Source organism: Ziziphus jujuba, chromosome 10 (assembly GCF_031755915.1).
Source record: "Ziziphus jujuba cultivar Dongzao chromosome 10, ASM3175591v1".
NCBI classification, from domain to species: Eukaryota; Viridiplantae; Streptophyta; class Magnoliopsida; order Rosales; family Rhamnaceae; genus Ziziphus; species Ziziphus jujuba.
Genome location: NC_083388.1, coordinates 18,505,655 through 18,511,471, shown reverse-complemented (window position 1 = coordinate 18,511,471; position 5,817 = coordinate 18,505,655).

Sequence of the window (5,817 nt, the reverse complement as noted above, 5' to 3'; positions counted from 1 at the left end):
TGTTCGTGTCAAGCATTTTTCAACTTACAAAGCATTTCTCATTCCATTTGTCATCAACCAAAGCGCATACTGTGTTTAAGGAATTGTAACTTAATATATTTTATGTCTAAAACACTAAAAAAAATGTAGGGTTAAAAACACATATTTTATAACTAGGATATCACATGTAATAATGCTCCAAAACTGATCCGATATTTATGGTCGAAAGACCAAAATGCTTATAATTTTTTAAAAACCAAATCATCTAATAGAAAGCAACCCGGTTGCCCTTAAAACCTGTGTCTTAAATGTTTCCATCTCACAAGGTAAAAAAAAAAAAAAAAAGGAATATTAAAAGAACAACAAATTATATATTTTTATTTAGTTTAGAGGCCATGTAAATTTAGTTGATTAGGCAGGTTGCAATAATTTGTAATGACATTCACAAATAATCCTCATAAATTAAATCTGTTAATTTTTCAATCTTAAGCAAAAAACTTATATTCAATAATGTAATTTAAAAGCCTTTATTGTTAAAAAAAAATAAAATTAGCTGAATAAATCTCAACATAAAGTTTGAAAGCTTGTTCACATTTTTAAGTGCGTACTTAATATAATATAAAGTTGATTTTCTTTTTGGTTTTTGAACGGATAGTTATTGGCATGCCAATGGAAAACACCAAATGAGCAAACATGATAGATTTTCCAAACATCATTCTCAAATTTCAACTGTTGCCACACATCTAAAATGCTTCAAGATGGATTTTAAGATTTTCTTCAATGAAATACAAAGATAACTACTTAGCAGGAAAACCAACAAACAATATCTAAAACATTTGATCAACACCACTATTAAGAAGCACTGTTCATCTAACCAAGCTTTTTTGGATGTCAGGGACCAAAGTTTCTCAATCATAAATTGCACTGCCTCTTTGTCTGACCGGTCCAAATCACAAGATAATCTCTGAACTGTACAAAAAGAAAGGCATTATGAATAAAAGATAAGCTATAAACTACACAAAAAGAAAGGTATTATGCATAACAGATAAGCATATGCAGAACAACTGGATTATAATTATCTTTTCCTTCCATCTTACTTTCCACCCCTCTTATCCAACCAATCATGAGAAGAATCATGAGAAGAACAGTACATGAACTTTCAAGGATACAAGTTACAATTAAACATCTTCAAGAAGACATTTCTAAAGTTAAACAGCATGCATCCACTTCTTGATAAATACATCACAATTTGTCGAAGCAGAGTAGAGAAAATGTTTATACATACAACTTATCAGCTGATTAACATTTCAGCTAGCAAAAATAATTATTTTCAAGTCATTAGAGTGAAAGGCAATATGGACAACATTAACAGAAAACCAATTGATTAAAAAGGACAGCAAACTATATGGCAAAACTGCATACGCAATCACAATTCAATCAAACTCACATAAATGTTGTTCCAATATTCAACAGAAAGTAATAAAGCCTTCACAGTTGATGTTCAGAACAATTACAAAGTGTGCAACGAAGAAAATTCAAGCAAAGCATAAGCATAAGCATACATAATTAAAAGCCAGCAAGTGTAGACCATGTGAACTTGGTTGGCTATGTGTTGAGGACAAAGTACTGGGGCGAAAAGATTGCAACATAGGCAGTCCTAAAATTGGTGTGTGATACTATTTGAAAAGACTGGCCACATTTTGGAAGATTTGAAGCTCTTGTAGATGTTAAAAATATTAGTCTAAGAGGATGCTAAGAAAGCTGGTTTTCAATGAGAAGGTGTTCTAAGGAAGTACTTTACACTATGGGAAAACTTGCTTAAAAGGTGATTTTTTAGTCCTCTTTTCCACTGATATTCCTCAAGCGTGGTTAAAAGATTATATCAAAGAAAATATGGACCATCTTATACATCCATCAAATTCACTCTGTAATTTTCTTCTTTTTATTAACTAATATATATATGTATGGCTTTTGCTTCATCAAAATGTGGTCATCAAATTGAAAATGTTTGTTTCATTTTACAAGAAATGTAATGGAAACTTGTTAGTGTCCAAAATGCAACACTTTATTGAATGCACTTTGCTTTCAGTTTGTAGACTCATTGTGATGCGTAATTTTGTATAGTACCAAGAACAGAAGGTCAAATGCAAAAGCAAGCAACACCAACCGCAGATTCTATATCATACAACGAACCAAATCTAGGCAATTTGTCACACTTTTTATACTAAAAATAGTGAGAACGTAAAAATTATATGTAGAGATATTGCAAAGGAAATAGGAATTTAAGTTTAAACTATGTCATTGAGTTACCACACTAACCACAAGTTAAATCAACACCAAATGAGAACAATCAATCAAATCGACCCAAATCAAGATAGCACAAAGAAGACCACAACTAAGTTAGAACCATTTCACATACTTCAGACACACAAGACAAAATTAAAAATAAAAAATAAAAAATATGCAATCCATTAAGCTAGTTTTCGTTGCCTAATTCCAGATCGAGTAAGATCGGCACATGAAGAAAAATCACGACATAGAAAAAAGAAGAAGAAACCATTATATAGAGCTGCAGAGATGGAGGGTAAGAACCATATTCACCGACCGTGTTCTTTTGTCCGAGTGATGCAGGTGTCCGGCGAGCTCCTTCGATCTTCTGCAATGAAAAGCCTTGTCTGCAATAAAAGAAGAAGAAGAAGAAGAATTCCTAAGCCAAATGAATATAAATCCAACCCGAAAGAAAACACAATTTGTAGAACAAAAAATTTCCCAAACGCAAAACAAAAAATATTGAGTTTTGGTAAAACTTCTCTAAGGATTTTTTTTTTTCTTTTTAGATATGTCAGCGAGGGATGGAAAATGGGTTTCAAATCCACACCCACGATGACATACAGAGAGGAAGACAATTGACTTGCAAATGGAAGCCCTTCCCCAACCCGAAAGAAAATAGCAACTAAGAAACCAAATTTCCCAAACGCAGCGAAAAAGGTAAAAATTCTAAGGATTTTCTTTTTCTTTTTAAATATCTCGGCGAGAGATGAAAAGTGGGTTTCAAATCCACACCCACGACAACATAAAACAGAGAGGAAGATGGAAGCCTTTTCCCAACCTGAAAGAAAACACAAATTGAGGAAAAAAAAAATTTCCCAAACGCAAAGAAAAAACTAATTTTTTTTTTAAAGATATGTCGGCGAGATATGACATTTTCAAATCCACACCCACAACAACAAAACAGAGAGGAGAGAAAGATGACACTTGCCTGGGATGGCCTTTTTATTTCAAAGGATACGAAGAAAGGTCACAATACAGGAAGAAGAAAACAGATAGAGATGCAGAGAAGAAAACAAATAGAGATGTAGATAGATATACTCACCAACCGTGTTTTTTTCTCTGAGAGTTGCAACTGTGATTTTTCCTTCGATCTTCCACGCGAGGCAACGATACACTTCGGCGAGAGAACAGATTAAGGCTATTTTGAGTTTGGGACAAAAATGACCCAGGGAGGGAGACGGGTCAGATGTGTCCCGATCATTTGGGATTAATTCACTGTTTAGGTTAAACCTATCCCAAGCTCAAAATGATCAACCAAACAGCAGACTGGGACTGTGTCCCATCCAATCCTGGCCAATCCGACGTACCAAACACACCATTAGAGTTGATCTTCAAAAGACTTGTCTTGGTGGACAACCTTCGTGTAATGGATCGACATCATGCGGGTGGATTTTCGTGACATGGGGCAGCATTAGCAATCACATCTCTTCAATCCCTTCTCGGTAGATAAAATCCGACTTCCATGGTGGGACTGGGATGTCAGATAAGTTTTCAAACTTGTCCTCTATTCCACAACGTTCACCTGTATGGATTACACTATGATGTCTCGAGGAATATCGGCATGGTTTGCGTTTGGGATAGAAAAAGTACCAAAAAGGGATTCAGAGAAACAAAGGTAGATTTTGAAAATTATTTACTAAGAAATTAGTAATGACGGCGACGAACCAAAATTCATCAGATGGAATCACCATTGGATGAGATTTTCATAGTGAAAGCAACTTATATTAGATATCCTGGTAGACGTAGATTACCGTCTCCAAATTGGATTTTAGTGACAAGAATTGGGTACCCATTCAAAGTCTGGCTGGTCGAGCTGTATTGATTATGGAGCTTGGTGAATTGATGTGTGTACCAGTGGAGATTTTTCGGAGTTGGAAAAAAAAGAAAAAAAATCAATCTACTTTCTATCTATTTGGTGATTATTTAGGAGTCTACGTCTTACAAAAAGAGGCGCTTTAAATTTGAAAGATTAATTGGATGATTATTCTTACAGTCATTCCAGGTGGTCCAGAAACCTTGGTGATCATACCAACACCAAACGAAGAACCATATATAATTATATTCTATCCCTCTTTTATTTTCTAATTACCAACTACCTCGATCTGAACTTGAAACAAGTGTTTTGTGTATTATGTCTTATCTTGCATCACATATCAACTTTTCTTCAGTGTTTTCGTTTTTTTTTTTTTTTTTTTTTGAATATATATAATTATTTATTTATCTATTACTAATTGCATTTTTGTGACACCGCACATTACAAGGCTTTAGATTTTTTATTCATGTAGGAATAAAAAAATAAATGTTGAGATTTAGAAAAATATAATATTCATTTAATAATATATATATATATATATATATTTATTTTGGATGATGGAGGCCAAAATATGTTGTTCTAACAAATCCCATAATGTGCAAAACTATAATCAACATCGTACATTGTTAAACATGCAAAACATAGGCCCAGGTGATAAGTATATTGTATATCTTGTATATCCTTCCTTAAGTTTCAATGAAAATTTTGTATTTTATTTTTATTTTATAATTCTCACCATGTTTTTTTCATTTTATGAGTGTCAATGTTTTGTCAATATCTTTATGTTTTAGGATTTCGATATTCCCATTGATAATAATATTTTGATAAAGTATTGACCGTATCAGTATTGTTTTGAAATTTCAATAAAAACTTTTATTTTTTTTATTTTGTAATTTTCACCATTTTTTATATTTTTATTAATGCGTTGATGTTTTTGTCAATATTTTTATGTTTTAGGGCCTAAAATCTTTCCATCATATTGATATTTTGAAATTTGATAACTTTATTGATACGGTTGCTAACAAATAAATTTATTTCTTGTGAGTAACGTTTTCGTAAAATTTATGAAGCAATCTTAAAAGTTAAAACTTTGGAGCACACAAACAATGTTTATTATTTTCTTTTTTCTTTTGTTTTTTGAATTAAAAAAAAAGAGAAATAAACTTTGAATGCAATGAAAAATAATTTCAAATTAATCACCTAAAATCTTATTAAGGAAACGGGATGGGAAGATCTGTTGAATGTGGCACAAGTGTTTGCCTAAAGAAAATCAACACTGACATTCATAACCCAAGATGGTGCTCAAATAGAGGGAATTTAAAACATAACCCATGCTATTTTGTAGCTAATTAAAAGATCTATAATTGTAGGTAATTTGGCGCCAAAATTGATATTAATACACTAATGCAATCATGAAAAAGCAAAATAAAATTAATAAACATATGTATTATATATAACGATCATTCTTACAAAAATGAAGCGTAGCAAGAAATACATTTAAAGGCAAGAAGTTAACGCATTCTTTGGCCTTTTCTTGTATCAAACAAGTCTCTATGACTTTATATTCATTAAAAAAAAAGTTAAAAAATAAATTTGGTATAAATTATATCATCTATTTTTTATTCATTTAAAATTTTAAAATTGTGTTGGATTTTTGATATTTCATTTGCATTCGTGTTGATTTATTGTTTGAA